The sequence below is a fragment of the Primulina huaijiensis genome, chromosome 18, assembly GCF_012295235.1.
Source record: "Primulina huaijiensis isolate GDHJ02 chromosome 18, ASM1229523v2, whole genome shotgun sequence".
NCBI lineage: Eukaryota > Viridiplantae > Streptophyta > Magnoliopsida > Lamiales > Gesneriaceae > Primulina > Primulina huaijiensis.
Window position 1 is genome coordinate 13,867,850 of NC_133323.1, and position 15,971 is coordinate 13,883,820.

Here is a 15,971-nt window from a genome sequence, read left to right on the forward strand (position 1 = left end):
ATAGTGGATTAAGAGACGTGGGAAAACATAACAAAAGGAAATCAATCGGCAGAAGAAAAAAATCACTTGTAAGACCCATTTATTATAATGATAATTAATGATCAAACAATATTGATTTATTTAAAAATGGTTTAAAATATTTTAAAATGGACCTCATCATGGATTATAAAAATTTCGGCATGACCTCCAGTAGGACATCACGAAAAACTAAATCATTAGAAAATAGTAAAATGACTCAAGACTAACACTGCGATATTCATAAACAATCATATGCAGGTGTCGACCAGGTACACGTCAACAATTCTCAAAAATTAGTTCAACTAAGCCGACAAGGCTATAAAACATACTAAAATTGATCCAAACTAAATAATAACAAGTCAAACACCCATATAGATACTCGAGACATCTTTCCGGCAAATAAAATATGACATAGAACTGACACAAACTCCAAGACAACCACAAATACTAGCTGGGAGACTCCAATATACAGAACCAAGCAATCCCACCTCAATCACGAGCTCCGCTAGTGGAACCTCCGTTGGTGCTGCAAAACCACTCAATAGATCTACCATTGTGCCAAAAGACAACCAGAGCAGCCCCGTAGTAAACAACTGAGGTTAGGATTTTGGTATGAAATAGTTCAACAAACATAACAATAACATAAATCATGCATCAATATATATGTGTGTGTGTGTGTGTGTGTGTGTGTGGGTGTATATAATGCTTGAGTAATACGTGAGCAACATACATGGGAGCTACAACGTTATGCAGCTAAACCGTCCTGCCAAGTATGTGAGGTATGATAGGCTGTGCTAATCAACACTCTCAACTCAGCCTCCATACAACTGTAACGATATATAACATGAATGAAACAAACAAACAGAACTGAATATCACAATCTCAGCATTCACCCCAAGGGATACACTAACAACGAAGTTGATCCATCTTAACTACGGTTTCAGGTTATCAATATAGGCCTATCAGCCACAACCTGACCCCCGAGTTATACAACAACCAGTGCCGAATAACATTGAATAACAGTAACTGGTCAACAAAAACGATAGGGCTCAAGATGCATGTAATGCCCGAGATTTATATTATGTTAATCTGAGATTATTGATTATAAATTGATGTCATTATAGACGGAAAGGAACAGACCGGGGAAAACAAGAGAAGACTTGAGATATGTGCGAGGACAGAACCCCTCGCGCAAGCATGGCAGAGAACCTCGCGCATATGCGCGAAAAAAGGGCGCGCATATGCGCGAGCTAGTGAACTTGACAAGTGCCGAGAAAGTTGGTCTCGCGCATATGCGCCGGTGATGGTCGCGCATATGCGCGAGACGTGCAGCACAAAGAATGAGCCACTTGGTCCTTGGCATGCATAGTTAATATATAAAAAATTTTCATTTCCTTCAAACTTCAGCAAGAAAGAACCGAGGAACGCTTGCGAGAGTTTCAAACTTTTCCTTTGAGAAATTTGAATTTTGTGCAAGATCCGTACGTTCAAATTTTAATCCGAGTTCAGGACCGGACTCCTCTTGACAAAGGCTTCACACGGACGTAAGTTTTCTTATGTTTTGATATGATTTGAAAATATGATAGTGAAGGAATCAGATATGATTGATATATGGTGTTCTTGAGATATTAGACATCGTATAATCGAAATCGGATTGAAGAACGGATACCGTATGGAATTGTTATCAGTTTCAGATCGAATTTGATTGACATTATACAGATTTGGTATCAGATTGAGTGTGTTGTTTGATTATGGATTATAATTTGTATATGTTGTTATTATATTGCTGGATATATCGAGATTGTGCTGTTATGTAGTCAAAATAGAAGTAGATTGAGTTCTAATTATATCCAGTATTGATTTGAGTTGTATATTTATATTGTACTCCCCGATATTGTCCTTGTCAGATTGAGTATTTACAGGCTTCGAATTCCAGACTTCGACTTCGACGAACTGCAACAAGAAAAAGTATAAATCAATGTTAGACCGGGAGTGATAACTCGAGTCAGATATGACCTGAGTTTCCCTAAAATCACATACGTAATTGCTATTGTTTTCAGATATTTGAATTCATTGCATTTCTATGCTTGTTCTATTGATTTATAGAAAACATGAATGAGATGATTGCTTGTGAGACAGAGAGTCTTTGGCAGAGGTGCCAAGTTGGCAGAGGTGCCAGGTCACTGGACATTGGTTTATATCGATGTGCTTAGGAGCAGATCGGCTTCTATTGCAGATATTCGATATAGAGTACCAAAGTCTGGGAATAAGAATGTACCACCGTCTAACTGTGGAGAGTAGGTGAGTTGTTGCGTTCTTATTCAACCGGGATCCCTAGATTAGATGAGTCGATTCAAGAGTTTGATTTGCAGAATTTTATTGAGTCATGTCTCGTAGATTACGATTCGTGTTTTTATACCTGTTTATGCTTTCGTATATTGTTATATGAATTGCATGATACATTATTTATACTGGGATATATTTCTCACCGGAGTTATCCGGCTGTTGTTGTGTTTGTATGTGTGTATGACAACAGGTGGGACAATATCAGTGTCGAGAAGAGGATGAGAGATTGAGATAGAGTGGTGATTTCGGACTTCGATGTAGATTGGTTCAGTACTTGATGTATAGTTGTCGAACTTTAGTTTGATCTGACTGTATCTTGTACAAGACTTGTACTGTTATGTTTAATGTTTATATCAGGATTGATTATTATATGTTCCGCATTTATATATAAAAAAAATTTGAGACCCAGTGTAATTAATTGATCCATTTATTCCAAAAGAATGATTAAGAAGATGATTAGCGTCCGGGTCCCCACAGCAGGTGGTATTAGAGCAGTAGGTTCATTTAGATTGTGATAGAAGCTAATGAGCGGGATAGATTGAGTCTTCTTCCTTGCTTTTGATTGCTAGCTTGTTTTACTGCTTTAATACATGTTTACCTGATTATCTGATTTGATTGGTAACCTGCATTATTGAGAATGAATCAGAACCGATTCTTGAGCAGAGGTAAGATGATCAGAAGGGGACGATTTGTCAAATATGATTGCTAACCCTTTTGATAATCAGATATGCCTCCTCGAAGAATCCCAGAACAGGGCAGTACCTTTGCGAATCCGATGGATGCGACAGCAACACCGATGGAAACCCTGTTGAAGAGATTTCAGTCGTTCCATCAACCGACTCTGAAGGGTACTGAGACTTCAGCTGAGTGTGAGAGTTGGCTAGATGATATAGAAATGTTGTTTGATTCATTGGATTACACCGATGAGCGCCGAGTCAAACTGATTGGACACCAATTGCACGATGTTGCGAAGAATTGTTGGCTCACGACTAAGAGGGCATTGGAGCATAGAAGTACGACTATTACCTGGAAAGTCTTTAAAGATGAATTCTATCAAAGATTTTTCCCAGTATCGTATAGAAAAGACAAGGGAGCAGAGTTTGCCAATTTGAGATAGGGTCAGTTGAATATTGAGGAATATGTGGCCAAGTTCTCTACCTTGTTGCTGTTTGCTCCACATGTTTCTGACAATGACGAAGCTGTTGCTGATCAGTTTATCAATGGACTGAATCCCGAGATCTTTACACTTGTAAATGCAGGGCGACCGAATAATTTTGCTGATGCCCTGAACAGAGCAAAGGGAGCTGAAGCCGGCCTGATTAGGCAGAAAAGAGTTTCTTATGTTGCCCCAGCACCGAGACCACAGCAGCCATCTACTACTCAGTTCTAGCAACCCCCTCCCAGATATGAGAGTGGTAGTGGCAGTGGAAAGAAAGATCAGTTGAAAGCTAGAGGGAAACAGTTTAAGAAGTCTGGCAGCAGTTCTTCGAGCTCCAGTGGTTCCAGACAGAGTTATACCGGGGCTTATTCAGAATCTGCGGAGGGAGACATCCTACCGAGCAATGCCAAGGAGTGTCTGGTGTTTGTAACATCTGTAAACAGTAGGGACAATTTGCCAGAGTTTGTCCACAACGATCCCAGGGAGCTGAATCATCTGGATCAGTAGCTCAGACTGAGAGAAGATCATCTGCTGTTCACTCTTTCCAGCCACCACCCTCTACCCAGTCGCAGCCGAGGCCAGGAGAAAGCCAGACTGTTAGCCAGACTCTTAGACAGCAGGCCAGAGTCTTTGCTTTGACAGAGGAACAGGCCCAGGAAGCACCTGATGATGTTGTTGCAGGTAACTGTACTCTTTGTGGTTATCCTGCATATGTATTGATAGATACACGTGCATCCCATACATTTATTTCGGAGAGATTTGCATTGATTCATGCGTTGCCTGTGGAGTCTTTATCTGTTGTAGTTTCTGTCTCTTCTCCTTTGGGGACATGATTGATATCAGTGAAATCTGTTAAAAATTGTATGCTGCAGTATGATGGCCATGAGATTGAGTTAGATTGTATTGTACTTGGATTGTCTGATTTTGACTGTATTATCGGTATTGATATGCTGACCAAGTACAGAGAAACCGTAGATTGTTTTCATAAGATTGTAAGATTCAGACCAGACATGGCTGATGAATGGAAATTCTACGGTAAGGGTTCTAGAGCTAGAATTCCTTTGCTATCTACTATGTCTATGACTCAATTATTACAGAAAAGAGCAGAGGGATTCCTTGTGTATTCAGTAGATGTACTGAAATCGAGCTCTTCATTGGCAGATTTGCCAGTGGTATGTGAGTTTGCTGATGTCTTTGCAGATGAGATTCCAGGTTTGCCTCCAATCAGAGAGATAGACTTCAGCATTGAACTTGTGCCAGGTACAACACCTATTTCTAGAGCACCGTAAAGAATGGAACCGATTGAATTGAAAGAGTTGAAAGATCAGTTGGAAGATTTACTTGCGAAGGGGTACATCAGACCAAGTGTTTCTCCTTGGGGTGCTCCAGTACTGTTTGTGAAAAAGGACGGTTCAATGAGACTGTGCATTGACTACCGGCAACTGAACAAGGCTACGGTAAAAAACAAATACCCTTTGCCTCGTATCGATGATTTATTTGATCAGTTGCAGGGTTCTTCTGTCTATTCCAAGATTGATCTGAGATCTGGATATCATCAGTTAAGAGTCAAGGATTCTGATATCTCGAAGACAGCTTTCAGAACCAGGTATGGACATTATGAGTTTATTGTCATACCGTTTGGTTTAACAAATGCTCCAGCGGTATTTATGGGTTTGATGAACCGCATATTCCAGAAATATTTTGATGATTTCGTGATTATATTTACTGATGATATTCTGATTTACTCGAAGAATATGATTGATCATGCTGAGAATTTGCGAACTGTGTTGAGAACTCTGAGGGCCGAGAAATTGTATGCCAAACTGTCGAAATGTGAATTCTGGTTGAGACAGGTGATATTTTTGGGGCACATTATATCTGGAGATGGGATTTCTGTTGATCCCAGTAAAGTTGAGGCCGTGATCAGTTGGCGTAGACCGACATCTGTGCCAGAGATACGCAGTTTTATGGGTCTAGTGGGCTATTATCGACGATTTATCAGAGATTTTTCGAGTATTGCAAAGCCGATTACGCAGCTAACCCAGAAGAATGCGCCATTTATTTGGTCAGAGGCATGTGAATCCAGTTTTCTGGAGTTGAAGAAGAGATTGACCAGTGCTCCAATATTGACTATTCCGTTAGGTACTGGTGATTTTGTTGTTTTTTGTGATGCTTCTCACCGAGGATTGGGTTGTGTTTTGATGCAGCGAGGGCATGTGATTGCTTATGCCTCAAGACAGTTGAAACCCCATGAGACTCGCTACCCAATTCATGACCTTGAATTGGCAGCCATTGTATTTGCCTTGAAGATATGGCGGCATTACCAATACGGTGAGAAATTTGAGATTTATTCTGATCATAAGAGCTTGAAATATCTGTTTTCACAGTCAGAACTGAATATGAGACAAAGAAGATGGCTTGATTTGCTTAAAGATTTTGATTGTGAAATCAAGTACTATCCGTGAAAATCAAATGCAGCAGCTGATGCACTGAGTCGAAAGGTATGTTCTTTATCCTTATCGACGATTGGTGTTTCAAATTTGATTGAAAATTGTTGTATTTCTGGATTAGTATTTGACACAGATTGTAAGCCTATGAGACTGTATGTCATTCAAGTTGAACCCGAGTTGATGTTCAGAATCAGAGAAGCACAGAAACTTGATCAGAACATTCAGAATTCGATTGCCATGGTCAGAACTGGACATCAATCAGAATATCAGGTTCGTGATGATGTGTTATATGTGAATAATCGATTGGTGGTGCCAGATGTTTCAGATTTGAGACAGCAGATTTTGTCAGAGGCACATTGTAGTCGATTTAGCATTCATCCTGGTGGCAGAAAGACGTACAATGATCTGAAGACACAGTATTGGTGGAAACAGATGAAAGCAAACGTTACAGATTTTGTGTCTAAATGTTTGAATTGCCAGCAGGTGAAAGCAGAATGGAAGAAACCAGGAGGTCTACTGCAGAGTTTATCTATTCCAGAATGGAAATAGGACCACATTTCCATGAATTTTGTGACGCAGTTACCACGATCCTCCAGAGGTTGTGACGCGATTTGGGTCGTTATTGATAGATTGACCAAATCAGCATGCTTTATTCGTTATAGAATGACGTACAGATATGACCAGATGGCAAAGATTTTGTCAAAAAAGTGGTTAGATTGCATGGAGTGCCGAAGTCGATTGTATCAGATCGTGATCCTCGATTCTCTTCGCACTTTTGGCAGAGTCTGCAAGAAGCTCTAGGTACGAAATTGCATTTGAGTACTGCATATCATCCTCAGACAGACGGACAGTCAGAGAGGACTATCCAGACATTAGAGGATATGTTGAGAGCTGTAGTGCTAGATTTTGGCACTAACTGGCAAGATTCTTTGCCTCTTTGCGAGTTTTCGTACAACAACAGCTATCAGACAAGTATAGAGATGGCACCGTTTGAAGCATTGTACGGCAAGAAGTGCAGATCCCCTCTTTATTGGGATGATATCTCTGAGGTACCTGAGTTTGGGCCTGATATGATACGAGATATTACTGAGAAAGTGAAGCTGATTCAGAAGAGAATGAAGACAGCTCTAGATAGACAAGCCAAATATGCCAATGTTTGACGAAGACCGTTGGTATTTGAGGAGGGAGACAGAGTATTTCTAAAGATTTCTCCTTTCCGAGGTGTTGTCAGATTTGGCAAGAAAGGAAAGTTGTCTACGCGATATATTGGGCCGTATGAGATTCTCGAGAAGATAGGAGATCGTGCCTATCGACTCGCATTACCGCCTTCATTATTTGGAATACATGATGTCTTTCATGTATCTTTATTGCGGAAGTACATTCCTGATGCATCTCATATTCTGCAGCCAGACGAGGCCGAACTTGCTGATACTCAGAGTTATTTCAAAAAACCAATTCAGATTCTTGATCGCAAAGAAAAACATCTCAGAACGAAGACTATTCCGCTCGTGAAAGTTCAGTGGAGTCATCATGGCATCGAAGAAGCTACTTGGGAGACTGAATCAGACATGAGACGGAGATTCCCCGAGCTATTTCACTGATGTGAGTCTTATTTCAGTATCTGTTAGTATGTTTATTACATATGATTTGATTGCCTGTGATTTCGGGGACGAAATCGTGTCTTAGAGGGGGAGAAATGTAATGCCCGAGATTTATATTATGTTAATCTGAGATTATTGATTATAAATTGATGTGATTATAGACGGAAAGGAACAGACCGGGGAAAACAAGAGAAGACTTGAGATATGGGCGAGGACAGAACCCCTCGCGCATATGCGCGACACGAGGCGCGCATATGCGCGAGCATGGCATAGAACCTCGCGCATATGTACGAAAAAAGGGCGCGCATATGCGCGAGCTAGTGAACTTGATAAGTGCCGAGACAGTTGGTCTCGCGCATATGCGCGAGACGTGCAGCACAAAGAATGAGCCTCTTGGTCCTTGGTGTGGGGCCCCGGGTCCGATATCTAATACTAATAATTATAATTGTCACACACCAAATGATTGAGTAAAATACATAATTTGTTGTTCACAAACTTACATAAACATCGTCAAAATAATTTAATTGTCTCATATGTTTGAAATATAAATTTTCAACATGCCAACATGAAATAGTGAACCAAAGAAATCCAAACATCATCACATAGCTCCTAAGACCCGAGAATCCCACTCTAACTCGTATCTCCTCGCCTGGAGCTGGACTCTGGCATCCCAAGCCTCGCCTCACCTACCGTCAAGCACATGAAAATAAGAGGCATCGGACATGCCGGTGAGTATAAACCCAATATGATACAATCAATCACAAATGAGAGTCAAATTTTCAAATATTTCATATAAATTCATAAAGATTCAATATAATGCAATGCATGATCAGAAGCTGTGGGCTATCAATAAATCTCAAGATCAAGTGAATCATCTGGTCATTGGGTACCCAAGGGAATAGAATCACCAAGCAACATCCACCGACTCATCCGCTCGGGGTGGGGTGCTGTGTTCTACAATCCCAGGACTATGGTGTGCCTATAGAGAGTGTTCAGGCCATAGCAGCGACCTCCGCATACATTATGCCAACTCAACTATAGCCCCATACGTCCAACAAATCAATATATCAAGGCGACCTCCGCCATATCAAATCTGAATCAACAAGTGGCTCAATATGCAATGTCATGATGCAAATCAATATCATCATCTCGATATCATAATCAACTCATCTCAATACAACAATCATCATCAAATCACCAATAGTTCATCAAGCCATAGAGTTTTCAATTTAAAATAAAAATGATACTTTTACCTCGTATGTTATCGACCGTAACATACCTTTCAAATATTACCAAAAGAAGATCGAAATGTGTAGGTGAGAAGTCTTGAACCTTTGAATTCTACTATAACTCAAGGACTTTGATCATCTATCAAAACAGAGTAATTTCTGTTCAAAATTCATAATTAGTTCAATACTGCTTTGAATCAAGATCCGTAAATTTCTTAACCTTAATATGCCATAAAAACATTCATTGAATCATTTCATCAAACACATAGCATGCGTGCTAAAGAAATTAGCTCCTATACTTTGCCATTGGCTTCAATTCCATTTTAAATTCAAACCAACACAATTTCAACATCTCCAACATCTCAAATATCAACACAAATATCAATTCTAAACTTCATCCCATTTCCAAACTTGAATAAAAATATAATATACTTACACCATCTTGAAGATCTTGGAGAGAGGATCACAAATCTAACTTCATTTCATAATTTCCTTGAACATATCTCCCATAGATTGAAGAAGAAATTAGAAGATGAAAGGAAAAATGAAGAACCTTAGCTCTAAACCAATGGAGTAGGAAAAAGAGAAGAGAAAATGATACAAAAATCATTCCCCAATCAAATATATACCATCCAAACCTCAAAACATGTTTTTTGTAAAAGTGCTGGGCGCCATGGCGCGTGATTTGGCGCAGGGGCACGCACCATACTGCCCAACAACAAAAATTTCAGCACCGGGCGTGCCATATTCTGCCCAAAAGGTATTTTTAACTTCAGAATTTGCAAACGTGGTAAACTACAAAGTTGTAGCTCTATGTCTTTTCGTAAACCTCTCCAAATTTCAGATCATTTGGAGGTCTGAGTAAAACGTTATGCTAAATCTCCCAACATGTGTCATTGTAGGAACGACGATACGCATGACACACTTCGGGGCGCTTTTGGCTCGTCTTCCCTAATGATTTGAACAAAACTCAAATTAAGAAAGTTATAGCCTTATGTCATATCGTTCTAATGGAAGTAGCCTCACATCAATTCGATCAATATACAAAACATTATGCTAAAAACCACAACTACTGCCATTTTTTCATACCGTTTCTGCACTTCCATCACCTATTTAGCTCAAATTCAACCTTTGATTCTACCCATCAATTATCTATTCCATTCTATAATATTCATTACCATTTATACCATAACATAAAGTCATAAACCATCACAACTAATGCCACAATATTTCAAAATATGGGCATTACACTTGGCATGCATAGTTAATATATAAAAATTTTTCATTTCCTTCAAACTTCAGCAAGAAAGAACCGAGGAACGCTTGCGAGAGTTTCAAACTTTTCCTTTGAGAAATTTGAATTTTGTGCAAGATCCGTACGTTCATATTTTAATCCGAGTTCAGGACCGGACTCCTCTTGACAAAGGCTTCACACAGACGTAAGTTTTCTTATGTTTTGATATGATTTGAAATATGATAGTGAAAGAATCCGATATGATTGATATATGGTGTTCTTGAGATATTAGACATCGTATAATCGAAAACGGATTGAAGAACGGATACCGTATGGAATTGTTATCAGTTTCAGATCGAATTTGATTGACATTATACAGATTTGGTATCAGATTGAGTGTGTTGTTTGATTATGGATTATAATTTGTATCTATTGGTATTATATTGCTGGGTATATCAAAATTGTGCTGTTATGCAGTCGAAACAGAAGTAGATTGAGTTCTGATTATATCCAGTATTGATTTGAGTTGTATATTTATATTGTACTCCCCGATATTGTCCTTGTCAGATTGAGTATTTACAGGCTTCGAATTCCAGACTTCGACGAACTGCAACAAGAAAAAGTATAAATCAATGTTAGATCGGGAGTGATAACTCGAATCAGATATGATCTGAATTTCCCTAAAATCACATACGTATTTGCTATTGTTTTCAGATATTTGAATTCATTGCATTTCTATGCTTGTTCTATTGATTTATAGAAAGCATGAATGAGATGATTGCTTGTGAGACAGAGAGTCTTTGGCAGAGGTGCCAGGTCACTGGACATTGGTTTATATCGATGTGCTTAGGAGCAGATCGGCTTCTATTGCAGATATTCGATATAGAGTACCAAAGTCTGGGAATAAGAACGTACCACCATCTAGCTGTGGAGAGTAGGTGAGTTGTTGCGTTCTTATTCAACCGGGATCCCTAGATTAGATGAGTCGATTCAAGAGTTTGATTTGCAGAATTGTATTGAGTCATGTCTCGTAGATTACGATTCGTGTTTTTATACCTGTTTATGCTTTCGTATATTGTTATATGAATTGCATGATACATTATTTATACTGTGATATATTTCTCACCGGAGTTATCCGGCTGTTGTTGTGTTTGTATGTGTTCATGACAACAGGTGAGAAAGGATCAGGGTCGAGAAGAGGATGAGAGATTGAGATAGAGTGGTGATTCTGGACTTCGATGTAGATTGGTTCAGTACTTGATGTATAGTTGTCGAACTTTAGTATGATCTGACTGTATCTTGTACAAGACTTGTACTGTTATGTTTAATGTTTATATCAGGATTGATTATTATATGTTCCGCATTTATATAAAAAAAAATTTTAGACCCAGTGTAATTAATTGATCCATTTAATCCCAAAGAATGATTAGGAAGATGATTAGCGTCCGGGTCCCCACAATGCATGTCATAACAGTATGCTCTAGACTAAATGCTATATAACTGAACATATAATTCAGCAATCATTTAACAACTCAAAAAATTCACATAATCACAAAAACAAAACATAAAAAATATGCTTAAAACATTATTTAAGTGTTATCGTTGTATGTTGTCGAACTGTAACATACCTATACCAACTAATAAAGATCAATACACAATTTTAAACCTCCTCGACCTAAAATACATAACAATAAGACGAGAAATACCAGATTTTATCAAAAATTATAATTAAACCAATTATTTTTTCTAAACCACAAAAGCTGAATTTATTTTGCTAAAACTCTAACTTTTCAAACAATTCACTGTATTAAACTAATTCTTGCTCCAGTAAATCCCAAAACTCCAATGTTCAACATATTAATCCTAATTTAAAAATAATAAATGCACAATTCAATCTGAATAAATTTATAAATCGTCAAATTATACTTCAATGCTTTCTAACGATAAAACCTATAATATAAACCCAATATATACGCCAATATAATACATTATTATCGACGAAAAAATAATTTAAGCGGAATGGGTAAAAACTTGATTTTTGGCAGCCTACTAATCGAAGAAGAGCAGAAATTTTTAGCTTGTTAATACCGAGAATCGTAGCTAGATCTAACCAAGGTGGTCTCGGGGTATTACGCTGGCAGATCTTCACCTGAAAGCTCGTCGGAGAAGCTCAAATCCCAACTAGAATAAGGCTGAAAAAATGGAACAACATGGGCTTCAACTATACACACAAAGCCACCAAGAATAGTCAAGAATCAGAGCCAAAACCTTACCTGAAAATTGGACAAGAACTCGCGCACGTAGGTGAGTTAGAACAGGGGTTGGATCGGCTTGCTTATTCTTCCAATTCAATGAAAAAAAAGGTGCCGGGGCTGGAGGTGAAGCTGCTGAGCTCGCAGCACTGCTATTCCCATGTCTAGAGGTGGGCGACGATCAGCAGGAGGAAAGAAATTGAAGGTTGCCTTTGAAAATATGTGAGGGAAAGGGATTATGGGTTGGGCTTGTTCTCTCTATCCTTTCTATAAAAGGAAGGATAAATATGTATATGTATTTGTGTTGTGTATTGGTTAATAGAATAGTAACTCAAAACCAATTATTCCGGTTTTGCAATTATTTGGCTCTCATGTGTTATTTAAACTTCGGATGTATTTTATATTTATATTAACTCTGATATTCTAAAATACATATGATAGGATCGGTTTGGGGGAAAATAGTTGAGCTACAATAGCTCGGTTCTTGAAATATTGAACACCGATTAATTAAATCGAGTTTGATATGAAATTAAGCGGAAAATACTCGAAATAATCCTTCATGGAAATCGATTAAATATTTTGTAAAGCATTTAAAATATATGCAAGTTGAATGAGTAAAAATATTTTGGTTGAAACATTTTATCAAACACTTGTATGCAATATTTTTGTATTTGAAGAACACATAAAATGCTTCAACAATGCATCTTTAAAACTATGAAAATGATAAGTAAATGCAATAAACAAATAGACACAAATTTGTTTATGGATGTTCGTAGACTTCAAATGCTCCTACATCACCCCTTCTTCCCCTTGGGAAAGATTCACTAGAAGACTTTGATTTATACAACACTTTGTTCAAACTCACTCAGCTAGGACTTACTCACTGCCTAAACTGAACTCCTAGCTCTCAAGTGTTGGGACATCGTGTTCTGCACCCAAGACGCAGCGGAAGTTTAAAATTTTTGTTCTTTGGGTGTCGTGTGTTTAAAAACATCCATATGGTGTTTAGAATTATACCTTTGCGTTCTTAACGCTGGACTCCAAACTATTCCGACTTTTAGGCGGATATAGCCTTTCTTGTAAATCCCTACGAACGGCTCTTCTCCTTTGATCGCCTAATAAGGTCCACGATCGAAAACTGTTTTCCTCGTTTGGTTTGCACCAGAAAATCCAAACGATTTATGCGTTGAGACTGTAGCCTCCAAATTTCCAAAATTCGGAGTCGAAGCGGCGCGGCGGTGGAAGATAAAAAGTGATCGAAATTTTCACAAACAATTTGTGAATTGGCCGTGAGATCCATGATGCAAAATCATGGTTTTTATGTTAATTAACTCTTAATTAATCATTAACCAAAATTATAGATTCTTAATCCATAATTAAGCAAATCTAATTTGCTTTTGGCCAAAATTTTCTTCCAAAATTCAAGGGGTGGCCGTGGGTTTCTTTTGCAAAGGGAGGAAAGTGTTTTTAATTTTGTGTGCAAAATTAGGGTTAGTAATTATGAGTCCTTGTGGTGTATATATAGAGTGAGACTCCTAATCCAATTAGGAGTCCCTCTCCCACAAGGACTCTAATAATTTCATTATATTTAAATTCTCATATTATTAATATGTAATGTATTTATTAACCTTTAATAATACATTATATAATAATATCATATACACATATTTTATATTACCATATAAAATATATACATGTATATGTATATAAAATTAAATAACTATTATTTAATTTATAAACTAACTCATTACTTGTGCTCTGAATTCTTTGAATTTTTCAAAGGCTTCAGACTTGTATTTCATTTAATACACATACCAAAACCTCGAATGGTCATCGGTAAAGGTAATGAAGTAGAAATTGCCAAATCTCGTGCTAACACTTAGCAGACCACACACATCTGTATGGATCAAATCCAACAGATCAAGTACACATTCCACTTTCCCCAGGAAAGGGGCCTTGGTCATTTTTCCTTTCAGACAAGAGTCACATGTCTCGTAGAGAGTTTATATCTGACGAGTCAAACATGCCCTCTCCCACTAGCTTGTGCATCCTTCTTTGGGAAATATGTCCTAGCCTAACGTGCTAGAAATGTGCTTGGTTTAGGCTATCTTGTTTTCTTTTGGTTGTTGTTGAAATTGTGTTTACTTGGACATTCACTTATCATTGCCAAAACATTTTTGGCGCAGATAATTTCTTATATCCATACTTCTTGTAGTGAAGCAAACATGTTCTGACTTATTGGACTTTGTCAAATTCCAGGCCCACCACCTTCTCAATAGACCCAATCATACTTACACCATGCTCATTGGCAAGAGCCCCATCTTGCATGCGTGTAGTCATGTGTTCCTGGAAAGTGGTGTGCATCATTATGCGAGTTTCATGCACTATGCAACTCTTGCATATGTATTTGAATGTTAACAGCATTCCACATTTCCTCAAACTGTCTCTACAATTCATTTGACATAGAAGCGAGTATATTACACTTTAGCTTATATACTATGGTCCCACCATCTTGCATGCTTTGTCAGTTCAGCAAGACTGACATTATTGTGTATGCTATTCTCTCCGAATTTAGAACAATTTTCCCAGCCAATCTTGAAAATTAGTGCTCGGTTAGCTTGTTTTAATGATAGAAATGGATTACGTGATGAAATCGTAAATATACTAATATGAAACAGAATAAACGTTACTGACTATTTTAAAATATTTTGTAAGACGTAAAATATGGACTTTTGTTTTTACGAATTGCCTCCCACTATTTAGACATTTTCACCACCCTCTGACAAATCGGAAATCCAATTTCCTTAGTGAGTACGCAAGGCCCAATTACGAAATTATGATCCCGAATAATATCAGCCAATCATAACTTCCAAAAGGTAGAGCCCAATTGCAACTCCTTGCAACCCTTACGTAATTTTGCCTCACGTTTGAGGAGGGTCCAATAATATGATCCCCTTTCTCTTCACTTCTCCAGCCCGACCCATCAATATTGAACCTTAATGGACGGTCGCCATGAGATCTCCCAATAATATGAGCCGAAGTCATGGGAGTTCCACGTAGTTCACATCAAATATGTCATTGGAAGTCACAGCTTTCCGGCGTCCAGGCCTCCCCAATAATATGAGCCAGACACTGACTGAAACGTCCTGCCCTTTTTATTGCTTTAAAAGTACTAGGAAAATTTATTTATTTTTTTTAAACACTCAATTTTCGGCCATGTACTCAAAGCTCATGAAAATATTAAAATACTTTACCATTTTTAAAAATAAAATACCAACCACCTAGCATTTTAAAAATCAAGTGCAATAGTCATAAAATGAAATCGTCGCATGTTTACCAAAACTAAAAGCAATAAGTTTGAAAAGTATAGTCCATACTAAACCTCTCAAAAATATCTCAAAAGCATAAGTAAATAGTCTTAAAAATCTTTAATCATAAATCATGAGTCAAAAGTCATAATGCGGAATAATAGAAGCGTTGGTCCTCGGGTTGTCTGCGCCTTCAGTCCAGTCAGATCATTCGTCAAGACCTCCCTCAAACTCACCTGCATCCATCACACCTAGTGAGTCTAAAGACTCAACACACCATAATCTTTATAACAAATAATACGTATAAAACCACATGCAACAGTGAAAATACTTTTAGATAAAAATAACATTTCATGACATGCATAAATAAATCT

At 37.9% G+C, this 15,971-nt stretch overlaps 1 long non-coding RNA gene across 1 annotated transcript; it reads right to left on the reverse strand.

Annotated features, from left to right (window-relative positions):
* Positions 1-8,050: 8,050 nt before the first annotated feature.
* LOC140964204 (uncharacterized) lies at positions 8,051-9,352 on the reverse strand. The gene is made up of 3 exons (XR_012172841.1): positions 9,240-9,352; positions 8,854-8,942; positions 8,051-8,260 (listed from the first exon to the last, which is right to left on the reverse strand). It is a non-coding gene; the product is annotated as an uncharacterized lncRNA (long non-coding RNA).
* Between the last annotated feature and the right edge of the window lie 6,619 nt (positions 9,353-15,971).